The sequence below is a fragment of the Dipodomys merriami genome, unplaced genomic scaffold, assembly GCF_024711535.1.
Source record: "Dipodomys merriami isolate MVZ:Mamm:240054 unplaced genomic scaffold, mDipMer1.0.p SCAF_38, whole genome shotgun sequence".
NCBI lineage: Eukaryota > Metazoa > Chordata > Mammalia > Rodentia > Heteromyidae > Dipodomys > Dipodomys merriami.
This window is the reverse complement of record NW_027205381.1, coordinates 1,213,457-1,236,427: the sequence shown is the minus strand read 5'-3', so window position 1 is coordinate 1,236,427 and position 22,971 is coordinate 1,213,457.

The following is a 22,971-nucleotide window of genomic DNA, read 5'->3' as shown; positions in this document are numbered from 1 at the left end:
CATAGCATTATTAAACATAGCTAAAATATGGAACCAACCCAGATGTCCCTCAGTAGATGAATGAAACTGTGGTATACACATACAATGGAATTCTATGCCTCCATCAAGAAGAATGACACCACCCCATTTGTTAGGAAATGAAAAGACTTGAAAAAAATTATATTAAGTGAAGTAAGCCAGGCCTAAGTAAACATAGGTCCCATGGTTTACCTCATTTGCAATAATTAGTATATGTCTAGGACAAACAGAAAAGCTCAAAGTAATTTGCATATGACCATATGCAATGATGTTCAGCGAAATGAAACACAAGATAGGGACACGAGGTTTTATCTTGGTTGCTGTTGTTTAAGAAGTTTTTATTGTGAAAATACTGTACAAAAGGGTTACAGTTACATGAGCAAGGTAATGAGTACATTTCTTATCAAGCATTGTTGTCTCCTCTTTTGTTTTCCCCTACAATCCCTCCCTCCTACCTCCTCAACTACACTCCCCACTCCCTGCCTAAATTGTAAAGTTCGTTTTTTGATATAGCATCATGTGCATCTCATTGTTGCAATGGGTCCACCTGTATCCCTATTTAAACAATTTGTTTTTTCCCTTCCTCTTTACAAATTATACCAACTTCAAATACATTGAAAACAGGGGTTATACCATGGGGGAGGGACATACAAAGAAACAAAAAAAACCACATGGTATCTTATAAATACATTAGAAACAATAGCAAGAAAGAAAAAAAAACACTTGTGTCCCTATCTTAGGGTTTATTTCGTTTAACATCATCTTATCTGACATTGTCTTGATCCATTTGTCTACTGAGGGGCATCTGGGTTGGTTCCATATCTTAGCTATGCTAAATAATGCTGGAATAAACATAGTTACGCTGATAGCACAAAAGTGGGATTGCTGGGTCATAGGGGAGCTCTTTGTGGAGTCTTTTGAAAATCTCTATACTACTTTCCAAAGTGGTTGAACAATTTTACACTCCCACCAACAATGCAGTAGGGTTCCCTTTTGACCACATCACCTGCAACATCTCTTGTTATTAGAGTTCTTGTGTTGTTTTGTTTTTAATGTACTCAAAACATACTACATGATTTTTTTGTTTTTTTTTTTGTATGTTCTTCCCCCATGGTATAATCCTTGTTTTCACTGTATTTGATTCCAGTGCCCTGAATCGTTTTTGTTTTTTTTTTGTCAGTCATGGGGCCTGAACTCTGGGCCTGGGCGCTGTCCCTCAGCTCTTCAGCTCAAAGCTAGTGCTCTACCACTTGAGCCACCATGCCACTCCAGGCTTTTTCTGCTTATGTGGTACTGAGGAATCAAACCCAGGGCCTCATGCATGCAAGACAAGCACTCTATCACCGATCCACCTTTCCAGCTCCTGCCCTGCATCTTGTATGTACATTTTTTTCTAATTTGGGGAGGGGAAGGGCAATAACGAAAAGCTGAAATAAGGATACAGATTGACTCATTGTACCAATGAGATGTACAAGACACTGTGTTGAGAAAAACTTTACAACTTTGTGGGGGGAGATGCTGGAGGGGAGGAGGGATAGGATGCTAGGGGAAAAACAAGGAGTGGGTCACAATGCTCAATAGGAAATATACTTATTACCTTACTCATGTAACTGTAACCCCTCTGTACAGTATCTTTACAATAAAATATATATTAAAAAATGATTGAGAATAATTTTCTAAATCAAATCATCCTTTAAAGCATAACTATTTAAAGCAAATTATGAAAGCTTGGTTGGTTCAAAAAACCCTTGTGCATATTACATATAGGAACCCAAAGCCACAATATAAAATTTGTATACCTCAATGTGTGCATAGCTGGAGGCACCATAAAGAATTTCTTACTTTTCTTATATGATTTAAAATTTGCAGTCTCCAGTGTAACATTAATTTCACCTCAGTAATCTTATTTTAATCATTCTTATTGTTGAAACATAATCTATATTAGGTTTCATACTGTAAAGATAGATAAAAATCAAGTGTATTAACCATAATAACTGATTAGTAGTTTTTACAATAAAGATAACCTTTAGTATATACATTTCCATTGAGAAATGTAATTACAGGAGTAAAATAAAAACATTGTTCACTATTATCAGTCTACATGAAAATGCTTTCAGATTCACTAGTGGTCATTTTTGGTAATTTGCAGACAATTAGGAAACCTTGTGTTGTTCCACTGCTGGACATTTTGTACTACTGTACTGACCTGGGAAACATGACCCGAGTCATTCAGGCCTGCCCACACACAGTGCATTACAGAGTGTAGATAGCACTGCCTCTGTGCATTTTTTGCCACCTTCTAAACAGAATTAGAAAATCAGAACTGACTTTGGCTGAATTTAGTTTGTAGATATCCAATTAATAGAGTAATATATTCTACATGAGGACTAATATACTCCCACAATTATAGTCTATCAATTTTACAAATATTTGCAGCACAGTAATTAATAAGCATCACATTTTAGCAGCCACAACTTCCCTCATAATCTCTACTTATTACTACTTCCAAGCCTACCTAAAGCCAATTGCTACCTTCCAACACCAAATGTAAAGTTATCTGCTATTCAACTTGGTATAAATAGAATTAATTATTCACTGTCTTTGTATTTGTGTTTTTGTTTAGGTCCTTTGCACAATACTGTGTATATAGGATTCATCATTATCATGCATGTCACTAAAGAGACTATTTTCTATCCATGAACATACCAAGATTGATAATATACTTTACAGCTCAAAGACCTTTGAATTTCAGTTTTTGGTTATTATAAACATTTGTTTCCACGTGCATAATTGTACAGATGTATCCAAATATACAAAACATGTCTTAATTTCTCTAGACATAAATCCCTGCATAAATTTTGGAAAAAAATTCTGAACCATAATTCAGCTTGTGTTTAGCCTTAATTTGTAATATATATAATGTTCATTATACAACCTCTTGAAGTCTGTGTTCATGATATATATGTATAGATGTGTTTATATTTGAATGTCTACATATATATTGTTTTTATATAGTTAAGCTTGTCACACACATATCACAAAATATCTGAATTCAAAGATTATGGAGGTATTCAACACATATCTATACTTCCAAAACTCTTAGGAGAAGGGACGTTTTAAAATTACAGTTTCATAGGAACAGCGGAGAACCAGATCATATTTTGACAGGGCATCTCATCAGTGACCTGCACAGAATAAAGCTGAAATAATTTCATTTGAAGCCATCATGTTCGACCTTTACAAAGAAAGATTTGGCATTTAATCAGATATCTGTGTTTCATTTTGAACAAGGAACACATCATACCAATTCAGCTATTTCCATACAAATGAACTATTTTCCATATCATAAGATTAATAATGAACAGACTTGCATTCCTATAAGGGTGTGAAGGAGTTCATACAAAGACTGTCCTGTGATCTATCTAAAAATAAAACGTGTCCAGTAGGTATTAAAAGATGAAACTTACTCTGAATTTGATGGCTATTAGAGTAAAGTCCTGGTTAATAGTCTCCATTAAATGAATCACGGTTGAATTTAGTAGAAATGAATGCAATAGAGCAACTTATACCCTAAGAGGAGAGAAGAAGAAAACTTTTTTTATTTATTGTAAATAAACAAGGAGAGTTGTTTTTCTAGAACTGAAGAAGGCCTTGTACTTGCCTGGAAAATATTTTCCTACTGAAATAAACCCCTAAACCCAAACAAGGAAAAAATTTAAAACTAACACATTTTCTAAATTTGTAAACAAATAAGAAATTATGAGTTTTCTCATTAATTAAATAGGTACAATGAGATAAATAAGAACATTTTTTAGGAACATGGTTGTAAGTGGTAGAACACCTGCATAGCAAATGTGAGGTTCTGAGTTTAAATTCATACAACCAAAAAATAAATTTAAAAAAAATTTAGGCCTTAGTTTTCTTCCCTGAAAAATGCCATGCACAATATTTTCTTTTTTTAAATTATTTTATTTTATTTTATTTGTGAACATACTGTACAGAGTGGTAACAATTACATGGGCAGGATAATGCGTATATTTCTTACCAAGCATTGCAGCCTCCTCCTTTGTTTACACTTCACATCCCTTCCCAGCCTCCCCCCTCATCCCCCACAGTCCCAATACTTCCCCCCCCCATCCCGGTACCGACGTTGTAAAGCTCGTTTTGGACATGACAACTTGTACTTCTCATTGTTGCAACAGGTCCACCTGTATCCTTAAACGACTTGTTTTTCCCCATCTGCTCCACAAGTTATACTGACATCAAATATAGTGAAAGCAGGGGTTATAATGTGGGGGAGGGCATACAAAGCAACAAAGAAATAATCTTATAAATGCATTAGAAACACATGCATGAAAGAAAAAAACATTAAAATACATATCTAAGGGTTCATTTTCCTAACATCACATTATCTGACCTTTTCTGCTTGACTCATACATATACTAGATATTGCAAATAAGGGAAACCATGGGGCCTATGTTTCTTTGGGCCTGGCTTACTTCACTTAATATAATCTTTTCCAAGTCTTTCCATTTCCTAACAAATGGGGAAATGTCATTCTTTCTGATGGAGGCATAGAATTCCATTGTGTATATATACCACATTTTCTTGATCCATTCATCTGCTGAGCTAAATCTGGGTTGGTTCCATATCTTAGCTATGGTAAATAATGCTGCAATAAACATAGTTGTGCTGGTAGCTTTAGTTTGGTCTTGTTTGTAAACATTTGGGTAAATGCCCAAAAGTGGGATTGCTGGGTCATAGGGGAGTTCTATGTGAAGTCTTTTGAGGAACCTCCAGACTGCTTTCCAAAGTGGTTGAACAAGTTTACATTCCCACCAACAATGAAGTAAGGTTCCTTTCTGTCCACATCCCTTCCAGCACCTGTTGTTGTTAGAGTTCTTGATTTTTGCCATTCTAACTGGAGTGAGGTGGTATCTCAATGTTGTTTTGATGTGCATTTCTTTTATGGCTAGGGATGTTGCGCATTTCTTCATGTGTCTATTGGCCATCCTTCTTTCTTCTTCAGAGAAGTTTCTCTTTAAGTCTTTCACCCACTTGTTTATTGGGCAGTTGTTTCTTTGAGGATTTGTTGTTGGGGGATTTAATTTTTTGAGATCCAAGTATATTTTAGATATGAGACCCTTGTCCGTTGTATGGATAGTAAAGATCTTCTCCCAATCTGAGGGCTTTCTATTGATCTTGCTAGCTATGTCCTTTGCCCTGCAGAAGCTCTGCAACTTTATGCAATCCCATTTGTCCAACCTTTCTTTGATTTGTTGTGTTTCCGGGTCTCTATTCAGAAAATTTCGGCCTGAGCCAAGGAGGCCTAGGGTTTCTCCTACTCCATCCTGTAATGTTTTCAGAGTGTCTGCTTTGAGTTCAAGGTCTTTGATCCATTTGGAGTTGATTCTGGTGCAGGGTGATATATAAGTATCTAGCTGTTTTTTTGTACAAGTAGTTAACCAATTTTGCCAGCACCATTTACTGAAGAGGCTGTCTTTCTTCCATTCTATTGTTTTAGCTCCCTTATCGAAGATTAGATGGCTATAGGTCTGTAGGTTCATTTCTGGGTTTTCAATTCTATTCCATTGGTCCTGAGGTCTGTTCTTATGCTAATACCAAGCTGTTTTGATTACTATGGCTTTATAGTAGAGTTTGAAATTTGGTATTGATATTCCTCCAGCAGTGTTCTTTCCATTGAGGAGCGTTTTTGCTGTTCGGGGTCTTTTATTGTTCCATATAAATTTTTGGATTGCCTCTTCTATTTCCTTGAAGAATCTGGTTGGAATTTTGATAGGTATCGCGTTGAATTTGTAGATAGCCTTGGGAATTATTGCCATTTTCACTATGTTAATCTTGCCAATCCAGGAGCATGGGAGGTTTTGCCATTTTTTAAGTTCTGTGTTGATTTCCTTTTTCAAGATTTTCAAGTTTTCATCATAGAGGTCCTTCACTTCTTTGGTTACGTTAATTCCTAGGTATTTTATTTTTTGTGGGGCTATTACAAATGGAGTTGCTTTCCTAATTTCAGCCACACTTTTCTCATTGTTGGCATACAGAAAAGCCATTGATTTTGGGGGGTTAATTTTATAACCTGCTACTTTGCCAAAGTTTTGAATCAGCTTGAGTAATTTGGGAGTGGAGTCTATGGAATTCTTTAAATACAAGATCATGTCATCTGCAAAGAGGGAGAGTTTTATTACTTCTTTCCCTATTTGGATCCTCTTTATGTCTGCATCATGTCTTATTGATGTAGCTAGGCATTCTATTACTAGATTGAAGAGAAGTCGAGAGAGTGGACATCCTTGTCTTTTTCCTGAGTTAAGAGGAAATGACTTTAGTTTTTCACCATTAAGTATAATGCTGGCTGTAGGTTTGTCACATACATCCTTTAATGTATTGAGGAATGTTCTATGGATTCCTAATTTTTCCAAAACCTTCATCATAAAGGGGTGTTGGATCTTGTCGAATGCTTTTTCTGCATCTATTGAGATAACCATGTGGTTCTTATTCTTGCTCCTGTTGATGTGATGAATAATATTATTTGATTTGCATATATTGAACCAGCTTTGCATCCCTGAAATGAAACCTGTTTGATCATGGTGTATGATTTTTTGGATGAATTGTTGAAGTCGGTTGGCCAATATTTTGTTGAGAAATTTTGCGTCAATGTTCATCAAAGAAATGGGTCTATAGTTCTCTTTTTTTGATGAGTCCCTGCCTGGTTTTGGGATGAGGGTTATGATGGTTTCATAGCATGTGTTCGGTAGTGAACTTTCTCTTTCAATTTCATTGAAGTGTTGGAGGAGTATTGGTGTGAGCTCTGCTTTGACATTCAAAATATTTTCTTAGCTTGAGGTAAGTTTCAAATGTGAGTGGAATTTTTTTACTATTATTAATTTATTTTATTGTGAAAATACCGTACATAGAGGTTACAATTACATGAGCAAGGTAATGAGTACATTTCTTATCTAGCATTGTTGCCTCCTCCTTTGTTTCCCCTTCCCATCCCTGCCCTCCCATTTCCACCCCCACCTGCCCCACTCCCCCCTTCACCTCTAAAGTTGTAAAGTTAGTTTTTCGACATAACGTCTTGTACATTTCATTGTTTCAATGGGTCAACATGTATCCCTATTGAAACGATTTGATTTTTCCCTTTCCCTCCACAAATTATACCAACATCAAATACAGTGAAAACAGGGGTCATATCATGGGGGAGAGACATACAAAGCAACAAAGAAATCATCTTATAAATATGGTAGAAACAATAGGAAGAAAGCAAAACCATTTGAGTCCTTATCTTGGTGTTCATTTAGCTTAACATCAACTTAGATGACCGTTTCTGCTTGTCTTAGACATATACTAATTATTGCAAATAAAGGAAACCATGGGACTTATGTTTCTTTGGGCCTGGCTTACTTCACTTAATATAATTTTTTCTAAGTCTTTCCATTTCTTAACAAATGGGGCAATGCTGTTCTTTCTGATGTAGGCATAGAATTCCATTGTGTAAATAGCTAGGATATGGAAACAACCCAGATGCCCTACCACAGATGAATGGATCCAAAAATTGTGGTATCTATACACAATGGAATATTAGGCAGCCATTAGAAATGACAAAATAATGGCATTTGCAGGGAAGTGGATGGAGCTAGAAGGAATCATTTGAGTGAGGTAAGCCAAGAGCAAAGAGACAAACAGTACATGCTCTCCCTGATAAGTGGATGCTAAATCCAAAATTTTAGGTGATATGACACAACTAACAGTACTTAAAAAACAAAGAACTCCCACTCATCTGGTCGAACCACTACTAAATATCCCCATGCTGCTGATCACATGTATGGTGTATAATATGTGTACACCGATATATGTTATAGACTGTGATAGACAATTTGCTCCAGGAAAGTTAGAATGAACTTGTGATTTTAAATGAGCATCATTATTCCACAATACTGTTTAATTTGGGAAATTATGTAATCACTTAATCACAATCAAAAAAAAAAGGACCTCGGGGAACGTAGGGAGGAAAAGGATGGGAGGGGGAAAACAATGGAGGGGGTAACAATGCTCAATAGGAAGTGTGCTCATTACCTTACTCATGTAACTGTAACCCTCTGTATAGTATCCTTACAATAATATATATATATAAATAAAAAAGAATTCCATTGTGTATATATACCACATTTTCTTGATCCATTCATCTACTGAGAGGCATCTGGGTTGGCATGAAGTTGCAGAGTTTCTGCATGGCAAAGGACATAGCTAGCAAGATCAATAGAAAGCCGACGGATTGGGAGAAGATCTTCACTAGTCATGTAACAGACAAGGGTCTCATATCTAAAATATAACTGGAACTTAAAAAAAATTAAATCCCCCCCAACAAATCCTCAAAGAAACAATTGCCCAATAAATAAGTGGGTTAAAGACTTACAGAGGGGGGTTTCCGGGAAGATGGCGGAGGAGAAGCTGGAATCTGAACAAGCTCTCGCATAGAAAGCAGTTTTAGAGTTCCAGTGAACAGTCCTAAGCCAGAGAATCACACCAAGTGTGCCATCACAGGACAGAGAGTTAGACAAGAGAGGGGAAGCCAAGGCAAAAAGACACATCTGAGCGCCTGCCAGCAGCTGCCGCTGCGGCGGCAGGGTCACGGCAGTGACCACCGCCGCAGGGTCATACCTGAGACACAGAGAGTCCAGGACGAAGGAGCCAGATGCAGCTGATGAGCGGATTCTACTTAACACCAACAAAAACCGACAAGGAGCGGACATCTTCATCCTGCAGTGTGCAGACCAGTGACGACCCAGGATCCAAGACTCGATGTGAGTACAAGCCCGACGTCCTCACTCCTTCTCAGGGAGCAGAGGAGGGAAGGCCACACCTCCCCCCCCCAGCACCGGTGATCTCCATCTTGGATACCAACAAAGCTCAGAGGAGCTGCTAGCTCCAGCTCAGGCCTTGGAATAAAACAAGTCATTTAGCAGGTCACAAGAACTTAACGGCGAAGTGACCTGCCAGACTCAGCTCCATGAAGGAAAAAGTCACCCAGCTCAGGCGCCAGCCATTGGAGTGCCTTGCCTCACTGGGTAACCAGAGCCAGAAGCTGCCCCTCCCTCTAGCAGCCACCACAATCAATTGAAAAACCGAAACACTGAGAATGGCTCCAGGCTGGGCGCTGTGAGCTTTATCACAAAATAGCCCCAGGGAAAAGCTACTGTTTGTTGAAAGGCCTCAACTCTACCCAGAAACTAGCCTCATCACCGGATCCCCCTCTTTTGTGATTCTCAAAGCAGATCACCCTCCCAGAAAACTAACCTGGGAGGGAGATCTCAAAATCTTAGGTAAGCAGACCATTTTTCTGCCTCTTCCAACAAACCGACTTAAGAAACCAATCAAGCCACAGGACCTCAAGCTGACCAGAGACTCCAACAAGAGACTGGTTACAGACAAAAGGGAGATACAGGATTTTTCCCACCCCTCCCCTCCCAAAAAAAAATCAAAAGAATTTTTTTTCTTTTTTTTCTTCTTCTTTTCTTTTTTTGTTTTTTGTTTTTTGTTACCTTATATAAACATATATAAATTTTTTTCTCTTCTAAAACTTTTATTAATCTTTAATTTTTGCCTCTTCTGAAAAAATAATTGTTTTCCAGTAACTTTTTTTTCCTCTCCTCTTATAATTTTTATTTTAGGAATATGTGAATGAGTGTTTTCCATTCTTTTCTTGTCGTCTTTCTCTTTTTCTTTCTTTCTTAATTATCTTTTTGTTTTTTGTCTAGCTCTACTGAACTACTGATCTTTTCTTCTCCCTTTCCCATCCTTAAAGTTTTTTACATCTCCTCTATGTCCCTCCATTTCTCTCAACATATTCACATTCCTCTCTAAATAGACGGTCTTTTAACCTCTATAATAACATTAATTTTTATGTTTCTATTTTTTTTCTGGTCTCTTCATTCCCCTTTCCGTCTCTTCTTTTTCTCTCTCCCTCTACTTGCATCCTACCCAACCCATTTCCTGCATTGTGATTAGGACACAGTTAACTCTCCCTGTGCCCCCCACACAAATCTATTCCTATTTTTTACCCACATCTCTCCCTAATCCTAATAATTTCTGGTTTTCCAAATTCTTTTCTGCGGTTCCAAGTCCTTTAACATATAGTTGTTTGATGTTGAATAGATGTATCTGTTGAACTAGAGTGTATCTGTAGACTATTGACTGTACAAACACAAACTTTAGTTGATGGTTGCCTTAAGATAGTGTTCTAGCACAAAACTGGTGCTATCTTCATCTCAAATGGGCAGAGTAAGCTGGAAAAACACAAGAAAAATGGCAAATTCGGGTATCTCAATTCCCAATCTTGATAATCAGGGATTAGAACAGATAAAGAATAATCCAGAGGAGAGTTCCCAAATAGCTCTACAAACACTACTAGCAAACATGATAAATGAGAAGTTTGACAATGTACAAAGGACTCTGTATGAGCGTGATAGGGAGAGAGAGGAGGCATCCCAGAAGTTTATACAGGAATATCATAAGAGTGAGGAAGCTACTCAAAAACTGATACAGGATTTTCATGAACAACTTGAGAATACTCAAAGAGAAAGGGAGGAATGGCTTGAGCAGGCTGAGCACACTCAAAGAGAACTGCAGGAATCCCACGAACGGGAAGAAAGAGAATTCCAGGAATCCCACAGACGGGAGGAAGGTAATCAAAGAGTAATTCAGGAATTGAGAGACCAGGTAGAGAATACACAAAGATCACTAAAGGCATTCATGGAATCCATTAACAAAGAGCTGAAGGAAGTCAGGGAGACCACAAAGGGAATGCTGAATGGAACCCACCAGAAGGAATGGGAGTCCAAAGAAACCATAACCAATCAACTAAGTGATTTGAGAACAAACACTGAACACCAAATTAAGGAAGTAAAGAAATTCATACAAGACCTAAAACAGAGCTTCAACAAAGAACTTGAAGCCATCAAAGCTGACCAATAAGAAGGAAAAGAGATAAAAAAACAAAGTAGAGAGTCTTGACAGCAGGTTAGACCATGCAGAAGATCAAATCTCAGGGATTGAAGACAGCCTAGATATTATAGAGAAAGAACATACAACCATCCAAGATAAGTCCAAGAAATATGATAGATCTATCCAACACCTGGAAGACACCATCAGAAGGCTCAATCTAAGGATAATGGGTGTAGAGGAGCACCTAGAAACAGAAGTTAATGGTCTAGGAAATTTGTTTAACAGGATCCTAGCAGAGAACTTCCCAAACATACAAAAAGATAGGCCTATTCAGATACAAGAAGCTTTTAGAACCCCAAATAGACCAGACCAGAATAGGACATCCCACTGTCACAATATAATCCACACAGGATCAACCCAGACCAAGGAAAAGATCCTTAAAACTCTCAAGGAGAAAAGGTTAATCACCTATAAAGGGAAACCAGTTAGAATCACCTCAGATTTCTCAGCAGAGACAATCAAAGCAAGAAGCGCCTTGGAATGACGTATGCTATGCCCTAAAAACAAACAACTATCAACCAAAAATACTGTACCCAGCTAAACTCTCCTTCATAACTGAAGGCCAAATAAAAACCTTCCATAGCAAAGAAAAATTGAAACAATACATCTCCACCAAACCAGCCCTACAAAAGATTTTTAAAGATGTCCTACACATAGAAAACCAACAAGACCGCAACAAAGGCCAAGAAACTGCACCCAAACTGAGAATCCAAGAACCTTAGGAAGAACCTAGTTTTCACAGCCCCCAAGAAAGTGGATAACATGGCAGGAACTCCCAAATACCTCTCAGTCCTATCTCTTAACGTTAACGGACTGAACTCTCCAATTAAGCGACATAGACTGTCTAGTTGGATTAAAAAACAAGACTCTTCTATCTGATGCCTGCAGGAGTCACATCTTGCCCATAAAAACAAACACATTTTCAATGTTAAAAGCTGGAACAAAATCTACCAAGCAAACGGCCCTCATAAACAGGCGGGAGTTGCAATCCTAATATCAGATAAAATAGACTTCAAATTAAAATTCGTGAGAAGAGATAAAGAAGGTCACTACATACTAATTAAAGGATCTCTCCTTCAGGAGGATATTACAATTCTAAATATCTATTCGCCAAACAATGGAGCACCCAAATTTATCAAAGAAACACTACTTTCCCTCAAATCCCATATAGATCCAAAGACATCAATTGTTGGGGATTTTAACACACCACTCTCCCCACTAGATAGATCAACTCGGCAAAAACTCAACAGAGAAACCGCAGATCTAAACAGCTGCATAGATCAACTAGACTTAACAGACATTTACCGAACATTTCACCCAGCAGCATCAGAATACACGTTCTTCTCAGCAGCACATGGAACGTTTTCTAAAATAGACCACATTTTAGGCCACAAAGCAAACTTGTCTAAATTCAGAAACATTGAAGTTATACCTTGCATTCTCTCTGACCACAAGGGAATAAAATTAGAACTCAACACCAAAAGCCACCAAAGAAAGCCCGGTATCACATGGAGGCTGAACAACACACTGCTGAATCATGAGTGGGTCATGGAAGAGATTAGAAAGGAAATTCAAATGTTCATGCTATTCAACAAAAATGAACACACAAATTACCAGCTCCTCTGGGACACAGCAAAGGCAGTACTCAGAGGCAAGTTTATAGCTCTGAGCTCCTACATGAACAAATTGGAGAGATCTGAAACTAACAATTTAATGACACATCTAAACCTCCTTGAAAAAGAGCAGCAAGATAAACCCCAATCCAGTAGACGGAAAGAAATAATCAAAATTAAATAAGAATTAAAAGAATTAGAATCCAAAAAAAACTATAGAAAAAATCAACAAAACAAAGAGTTGGTTCTTCAAAAAACTTAACAAAATTGACAGACCCTTAGCAAACCTTATCAGAAAAAGGAGAGAACACACCGAAATTAATAAACTCAGAGATGAGAATGGAAACATCACCACGGAAACAACCAAGATTCAGAACATTATAAGGGAATACTTCTCAAAACTTTATGCTAATAAGTTTGAGAACTTGACAGAAATGGACCTTTTCCTAGCAAATATTGACATGCCGAAACTAAACCAAGATGAGTTAAACCAGCTTAACAGGCCCATATCAAGCATTGAAATAGAAACAGCAATAAGAGACCTCCCAGCTAAGAAAAGTCCAGGACCAGATGGTTTTACAGCGGAATTTTACAAGGCCTTCAAAGCAGAGCTCACACCAATACTCCTCCAACTCTTCAATGAAATGGAAAGAGAAAGCTCTCTACCGAACACATTCTATGAAGCCATCATAACCTCATCCCAAAACCAGGCAGGGACTCATCAAAGAAAGAAAATTATAGACCCTTTTGTTTGATGAACATTGATGCAAAACTTCTCAACAAAATTTTGGCCAATCGACTTCAACAATTCATCCAAAAAATCATACACCATGATCAAACAGGATTCATTTCAGGGATGCAAAGCTGGTTCAATATACGCAAATCAATTAATATTATTCATCACATCAACAGGAGCAAGAATAAGAACCACATGGTTATCTCAATAGATGCAGAAAAAGCATTCGACACGATCCAACACCCCTTTATGATGAAGGTTTTGGAAAAATTAGGAATCCATGGAACATTCCTCAATACAATAAAGGCTGTATATGACAAACCTACAGCCAGCATTATACTCAATGGGGACAAATTAAAGACATTTCCTCTTAACTCAGGAACAAGACAAGGATGCCCACCCTCTCCACTTCTCTTTAATCTAGTATTAGAATGCCTAGCTACAGCAATAAGACAAGATGCAGACATAAAGGGGATCCAAATAGGGAAAGAAGAAATAAAACTCTCCCTCTTTGCAGATGACATGATCTTGTATTTAAAGAATCCCATAGACTCCACTCCCAAATTACTCAAGCTGATTCAAAACTTTGGCAAAGTAGCAGGTTATAAAATTAACCCCCAAAAATCAATGGCTTTTCTGTATGTCAACAATGAGAAAAGTGTGGCTGAAATTAGGAAAGCAACTCCATTTGTGATAGCCCCACAAAAAATAAAATACCTAGGAATTAACTTAACTAAAGAAGTGAAGGACCTCTATGATGAAAACTTTAAAATCTTGAAAAAGGAAATCAACACAGAACTTAAAAAATCGCAAAACCTCCCATGCTCCTGGATTGGCAAGATTAACATAGTGAAAATGGCAATACTTCCCAAGGCTATCTACAAATTCAACGCAATACCTATAAAGAGGCAATCCAAAAATTCATATGGAACAATAAAAGACCCTGAATAGCAAAAACGCTCCTCAATGGAAAGAACACTGCTGGAGGAATATCAATACCAAATTTCAAACTCTACTATAAAGCCATAGTAATCAAAACAGCTTGGTATTGGCATAAGAACAGACCTCAGGACCAATGGAATAGAATTGAAAACCCAGAAATGAACCTACAGACCTATAGCCATCTAATATTTGATAAGGGAGCTAAAACAATAGAATGGAAGAAAGACAGCCTCTTCAGTAAATGGTGCTGGCAAAATTGGTTAACTACATGTACAAAACTAAAGCTAGATCCTTATATATCACCCTGCACCAGAATCAACTCCAAATGGATCAAAGACCTTGAACTCAAAGCAGACACTCTGAAAACATTACAGGATGGAATAAGAGAAACCCTAGGTCTCCTTGGCTCAGGCCGAAATTTTCTGAATAGAGACCCGGAAGCACAACAAATCAAAGAAAGGTTGGACAAATGGGATTGCATACGGTTGCAGAGCTTCTGCAGGGCAAAAGACATAGCTAGCAAGATCAATAGAATGCCCACCGATTGGGAGAAGATCTTTACTATCCATACAACGGACAAGGGTCTCATATCTAAAATATACTTGGAACTCAAAAAATTAAACCACCCAACAACAAATCCTCAAAGAAACAACTGCCTAATAAATAAGTGGGCGAAAGACTTAAAGAGAAGTTTCTCTGAAGAAGAAAGAAGGATGGCCAATAGACACATGAAGAAATGTTCAACATCCCTAGCCATAAAAGAAATGCAAATCCAAACAACATTGAGATATCACCTCACTCCAGTTAGAACAGCAAAAATTAAGAACTCTAACAACAACAGATGCTGGAGGGGATGTGGACAGATAGGAACTTTACTTCATTGTTGGTGGGAATGTAAACTTGTTCAACCAATTTGGAAAGCAGTATGGAGGTTCCTCAAAAGACTTCACATAGATCTCTCCTATGATCCAGCAATCCCACTTTTGGGCATTTACCCAAATGTTTACAAACAAGACCACACTAAAGCTACCAGCACAACTATGTTTATTGCAGCATTATTTACCATAGCTAAGATATGGAACCAACCCAGATGCCCATCAGTAGATGAATGGATCAAGAAAATGTGGTATAAATACACAATGGAATTCTATGCCTCCATCAGAAAGAATGACATTTCCCCATTTGTTAGGAAATGGAAAGGTTTAGAAAAAATTATATTAAGTGAAGTAAGCCAGGCCCAAAGAAACATAGGTCCCATGGTTTCCCTTATTTATAATATCTGGTATATGTATGAGTCAAGCTGAAAAGGTCAGATAATGTGATGTTAGGAAAATGAACCCTTAAATATGTATTTTAATGTTTTCATTTCTTTCATGCATGTGTTTCTAATGCATTTATAAGATTATTTCTTTGTTGCTTTGTATGTCCCTCCCCCACAATGTAACCCCCGCTTTCACTATATTTGATGTCAGTATAACATGTGGAGGAGATGGGGACAAACAAGTCGTTTAAGGATTCAGGTGGACCTGTTGCAACAATGAGAAGTACAAAATGTCATGTCAAAACCAGCTTTACAATATCTGTGTTGGGGGGGGGGAGGGGGGTATGATTGGGTGGGGCGGAGGGTGGTGGCTGGGAAGGGAGGTGAAGGGTAACCAAAGAAGAGGCTGCAATTCTTGGTAAGAAATGTATGCATTATCCTGCTCAGGTAATTGTAACTCCTCTGTACAGTATGTTCTCAAATAAAATAAAATAAAATTTTAAATTAAAAAAAAAAGACTTACAGAGAAACTTCTCTGAAGAGGAAAGAAGGATGGCCAATAGACAAATGAAGAAGTGCTCAATCTCCCTAGCCATAACAGAAATGTAAATCAAACAATACTGAGATACCACCTCACCCCAGTTAGAATGGCTATAATCAAGAACTCTAATAACAACAGATGCTGGAGGGGATGTGGACAGAAGGGAACCTTACTGCATTGTTGGTGGGAGTGTAAACTTGTTCAGCCACTTTGGAAAGCAACATGGAGGTTCCTCAAAAGACTCCACATAGAGCTCCCCTGTGACCCAGCAATCCCACTTTTGGGCATTTACCCAAAGGATCACAAGCAAGACCATACTGAAGCCACCAGCACAACTATGTTTATTGCAGCATTATTTCTCATAGCTAAATATGGGATATATTTTTGTCTTAATCCTGCTATGATAATGATCTAAGAATTTTGCCAATCACTTTTTATTTTATCCTCATGGACACTTTGTGTGGAACGGCAGGTGTTTATCCTCATCATATCAGAGAGAAAGCCCGTGTACTAACTGATAATGTAGGACATGACTGACCATGTCTTCCTTCTGTTTTGAAATATTCTCCTTCCCTGACTTCTTTATTCTAACAGTGACTCACTGGTGAATTGTGTTTCCACTTCATTTACATGAATTTGTGTGTTCTTACAAGGATACCTATGTCCCAAACCAGTGCATATTTATCCCACATAAACAGAGCTCTTTCCCATTATTTCCTCTACAGCTACTAGACTGTGCTCATTTCCTGTTCTTGTCACTTTTGCTTCACAGAGTAGCATTATCTTACTTGCTCATCTTTTGGGTGGGAACAATTTTTTTAATTGTGAATATACCGTACAGAGAGATTACAATTACATGGGCAAGATAATGAGTACATTTCTTATCAAACATTGTTGCATCCTCTTTTGTTTCTCCTTCCCATCCCTTCCCATCTCCAAACCCTTTCTATCCTCCTACCCTCACTCCCTCCCCACAGCCAAAGTTGCAAAGTTAGTTTTTCCACATAACGACTTGCACATCTCATTGTTGCAATGGAACCACCTGTATCCCTATTGAAACAATTTGTTTTTTCCTTTCCCCTCCACAAATTATACCAACATCAAATACAATGAAAGCAGGGGTTATAATGTGGGGGAGGGACATACAAAACAACAAAGAAATCATAAATATTTTAGAAACAATCACATAAAAGAAAAAGCATTTTAATCCTTATCTTGGGGTTCATTTCACCTCACATCAACTTATCTGACTGCTGCTGCTTGTCTCAGACATATACTAGTTATTGCAAATAAGGGAAACCATGGGACCTATGTTTCTTTGGGCCTGGCTTACTTCACTTAATATAATTTCTACTGGATAACCTTATGCAGAGTATTTACATCCTTGTTCTACCACTTTTACTCACACTGAAATAAGGAAAGAATGAAGGAAGAGATGAGGGCAAATAAGCATACAAGGAGAGTATTCATCAGCTTTTTGTCACCATGCAAAAATACTTGAGATATGTTTTGGCTTGCAGTTTTCATCCCACAGTCACGGGGCCCTGTTGAGTTGGACCTGTGATAGGTGACAACAACATGGTGATAGTGGTGGTGATTGTGGTGATGGTGGTTGGTGGTATATATGTGTGTGATGAGGCAAAGTTCCTTATCTCATGAAGGCTGGGAATAAAAGAGATGGACAGATTCCACTATCCACTTCACATGCATGCATCAATTAATTAGAAACCTTCTAGATTCCATCTTCAAAAGTTCTTCTACCTTCCAGTAGTGCCACAGGCCAGAGACCAAGCATGTGGCTTTAGGGAAACATTTAAGATCCTAACAATAACAGAGAGAAATTTTCTATTCACTCCACCACAATCACACGTCAGAGACTCGACATTTAATGGAGTTATTTCAGAGGTGAGAAGCTCAGTGGTGCCCAGTGGTCCAATCTCATAAATCTGTAAATGCAGTCTCATATTTTTCACCTTTGACTACTCCACTTATTGACACTATTCTCAAGCTTGTGTTTTAATGGTCATAAGCTGGCTATTGCTATTCAAGACATTCTGGTTTCATAAAACTAAGTCTAGAGGCAAAAATAAAGAAATGAAAGGCTCCCCCCACCCAATGGTAGAGGAAAAGTTTGTAGACGTTTATACATAGCATCTTTAGCCAGTACTAAATGCTAAGCTCATCTCACAACCTTCTATTCTCTTAAGACCATAATTGGCTCTGACTACTCCCTATGCCCTGTGGCTTCACATGTACATAAGTCACCTGGAAGCATATGCATCCTCTCTAAACACTTGGAAACAATCAGTTTGCATTTTAAAAGCAGAAGGGGAATGGCTATTACCAGGGGAACCAATAGTGTCTGCCTGTTTCCCTCAGGGCTTCAGTTCAAAGTGGCATAGGGGAATAAATTTGGCTCCTAATTTCTCATTCACTTAATTTCTTGTTCCCTGGTTCTTTCTTTACTATAGATTGTTCAGAGCACAATGATTACAGAGAAGTTTGGAACAATGTTACAGTTTCAAAAGAACAGGGGATCTTAGGTGATGAATTAGTCTTTCTGGTCTTCTGACCGCCAACCCAGAACAGGCTCTCACTACTTTCCAGCTATCAAGTCCCATAGTTTAAGTCCAATTCCTTAATGTTTTATGTTTTCCCATTTTAGTGAGTACTTTCTAGGGCACTACCTTCAATTAGTAGCTATTCACCAGTGATTGCTTCAAGTAGGCTTTTTTTGTCTTATTATTAAATTATGTCTATTATTCTTGGTGTGTTTGAAATTCACTGCCAGATAATCTAGTATAATACTTTGAAAGTTTATGCTGGGTCCCAGAGAGATACTAAAGAGAAATGAGTTTTGATTGTCATAGCTATTTGATTTCAAATTCAAGAAAAACTTACTGGAAAGTATATGAGTCTCTGAAACAGCTACCGAGAGAACTTTGAAGCCATCTTCCCTAGAGATCTTTCATAAATGGCTAAGTATGCCTGTGACAATTCAGAAACTTTTAACTGTCTGGAAGGAAGAGATGAGAAGACTTTTCAATTATAAATGTGATTATATCTCGATTATTTCAAGCTTTTAAATCTTCATAAAACACTCAGACAGACCAGCTCTTGAAAGTAGCCAAGACTTTTCTGGTGATCTTAGAACTGTGACAGGAAATACCAGACAAACCCGTCATCTACTACATGGTACTTAGGCATGTGCAGAATGTTACCTGTGTTCTGTGATGTCTGATATGTTCCACGTTCCTCTTTTATTTTTACTTTTAGTTTGGTGTCAGTACTGAGGATTGAACTCACAGTTTCTTTTGTTCAAGGCTAGCACTCTATCACTTTGAGCCATAGGTGTATATCTAGTTTTGGAGGGATTAATTGAAAATAAGGTTCTCATAGCTGGCTTCAAAAGATAATGTTCAGGTCTCAGCCTTCTGGTTAACTAGGATTATAGCTATAAGCCACCAGCACTCCACTTTCATAGTGTTCTTGGAGAGAAACTAATACAAAAGACTTGATTCACATGGGTTAATATAAGAAGAATATGCCTAAGAATATTATAACATAAATAAGGGATGTTATATAAGTAATAACAAGTTCCTTTCTCAGTATGTAGGTGTTATTTTTTTGGGGGGGGGTCCGGTTGTGGGGCCTGAACTCTGGGTCTGGGCGCTGTCCCTCATCTCTTCAGCTCAAGGCTAGCGCTCTACCACTTAAGCCACAGCACCACTTCTGGCTTTTTACTTTTTGCTTATGTGGTGCTGAGGAATTGAACCCAGGGCCTCAGGCATGCAAGGCAAGTACTCTACCACTTGAGCCAAAGCACCACGTCCAGCTTTTTTCTTTTTGCTTATGTGGTGCTGAGGAATCAAACCCAGGGCCTCAGGCATGCAAGGCAAGCGCTCTACCACTGAACCACCTTCCCAGCCCCTGTAGGTGTTATTTTTAATGCACTGTGTCAAGATTTGGATTCAAATCAGGAAGCTTTGGAGATATCGTTTTTCACTCTGAAACTCATATTCATCATCCTATGAGAAGAAATAACATTTTAGAGAACTAACAAAAATATTAAATTCTGAGATGCATGAGATGATCTATGATTCTGTAGACTCCCTACAAAGCTATTCCCTTTTTGTATTTCAGTAGTGTTAGTAATAGACAGCATTGGAGCTGATTCCCTGGAAAACTGAATTTAGAACAAGTCTTTCATGCAATTCTTTTGGAATATGTAATCTCAGAAACTTAAGAAGGAAAACAGGATAAAAAAACAAATACAAAATGATTAAGAAGCAACTAGGTTATATAGTCCTAGGAAATCAAAACCATTGCTTAGTTTCAAGGCACCTTCTCTACGGCGTTTCTAAGACACCAGAGGGACAAGCAACATTCTACTCAAGAAGGGGATGGATAGATATATTGTCTCTTCTCAATCCCATACATTCTTTCAGTCTTTATTCCTCAGTGAAGGGTCCTTACACTTTTAGCTTTTTTCAGAAAATCTGTTAGCTGTCCTTGTCGTTAGTTTATACAAAGTTGTACTCCGAACACCATCATTTTGTGGATCCATATGTTTTATCAAATTTTGGAAAAGGAGGAGAATCAAGAAAGTTCCAGAGCATTCCAGAGCTGTCCACAGTCTGCAGTTTCCTGTGCTCCTGCCTCAGGAATTTGATGGAACCCATGCTTGTGTGCACTGGGGAAGTTCCTTTGCTGGTGCAGATATGTTGTGAGAATTTGTGGAATGTTTTCATGTGACTTCCATTTGGGAATAAGAATAAAGTCATCAGGAAAGGATGAGAATGAGGAAAGGGAGCTGAACGTAGAGGGGAGGAGAGGAAGGGGCAAAGTGGTGAGAAGGAGGGGTATTGGGGCAAAGACTTTTTCCTAATCATGAAACTGAGGTGAGGCAGTGTATCCAAGGCATGCACTGATCAGGTTCTGATACAATTTTTTTCTACCTCATTGGTCAGTTTTCTAAGTCAATTAAATAAGAAATTATTGTAAATATGTGTCTTTCTGTAGGAGAAGTAAAATATGAAGAAATATAACTGATTGACATCTACTCAAATGACTAAAAGCCAGGTTGTAATATATAAATAAAAGGGTTTGGGTGCTTGTTTGTTTTTTTGTCAATTGTGGGCCTTGAACTCAGGACCTGGGTGCTGTCCTCGAGCACTTTTGCTGAAGGCTAGTGTTCTGCCAGTTTGAGCCTCAGTTCCACTTCTGCTTTTTGAGTGCTTAATTGGAGATAAGAATCTCACAGTAACATATCTGCCTGGGCTGACTTTGGAGCATGATCTTCAGATCTCAGTCCTCCTGAGTAGCTAAGGTTACAGGCGTGAGCAAGTGGTGCTTGCCAAGAATAAAGATTTTTAATGTAATATGACTACAGTTTAGTGATCCAGTTGACAAGCACTGTAGGATCTCAGAAAGAGAAACCTCTGTGTCCAAGACTAAGCAAGAAAAGTTGGCACTTGAATCAGTGTAGGGACAATGATTCAGTCTCAACAAGCAACCATGAAGGCTATAGGGTCACCCAGGCCAGGCCCATGACATTGGCAGAAGGGTAACTGAAGATGATGCCACTTAATAGTTCTGGCATAAATAACATAAAGCTAAGCTGGGCACCAGTGGCTCATGCTTGTAATCCTAGCTATTCAGGAGGCTGAGATCTGAGGATCACGGTTCAAAGCCAGCCAGGGCAGGAAAGATCATGAGACTCTTATCTCCAATAAACCACTAGAAAACCAAAAGTGGTGCTGTGGCTCAAGTGGTAGAGTGCTTGCCTTGAGCTGAAGCATGGAGGGACAGCACCCAAGCCCAGAGTTCAAGCCCCACAACCAACCAAAAAAACCCCCACAAAAGACAAAACATAAAGCTGAGAAGATGAGCCCTGACAGTAAAACCATGAAAAATAATCTGGAAAAAACAAGGATTCTGACATTTCCTTATAAGTTATGATGTATTTGATATCATTTCAATAATTTATTACTAAAAATAGGTATTAAACATGGATGGGCTTAGAGGGGATAATACAAAGTGATGAAAGACAGACATGCCAGATAAAAATTGGATGATCTTATTTACATTGTGCAATCCAAGTGTATTGAAGTAGAGAAGATAAGTGTGGCCATGAGGATATCAATGGCAAAGGAGAAGTCATGGGGAAATGTAGACAGAAAAGACATGAAAGAAAAACTACTGTAGAGATTTAGTGTGCAACATGAGGGCTAGAGTTAATGGAATGGTACTGTATTTGTCATTCAATGAACAGATTCTATGAATAGATTTTAGCTGCTTTTCCTTCAAAAATAAAAATAATGAGTAGTGAGATAAGGACTATGATAACTTTTCACTATCTATACCTATCTTATAACATCATGTTATATACCTTAAACATATACAACAATATTTATTTAAACTATTAAAAAGTCTAGTCAGATATGGTAGGTCTTGACTGTGATTCCAGCTGAGTGGTAGGTATAATCAGAAGAATCACAAAATGAGATGTGACTCTGACAAAAACTTGAGACTATGATGAAACAAAAACTAAAAGCAAAAAGTCCTGGGCACTGGTGGCTCATGCCTGTGATCTTAGCTACTCAAGAGACTGATATCATGGTTTGAAGCCAGCCTGAACAGGAAAGTCCATGAGACTCATATCTCCAATAAACCATGAAAAGTCAGAAGTAGAGCTGTTGCTCAAGCAGTTAGTAGAGTGAAAGCTTGAGCAAAAAGCTCAGGAATAGCACCCAGGCCTTGAGTTTAAGCCCATGGACTAGCACCAAAAATATAATTAATTAATAATAAATAAATGAATAAAGCAAAAGGAACTTGT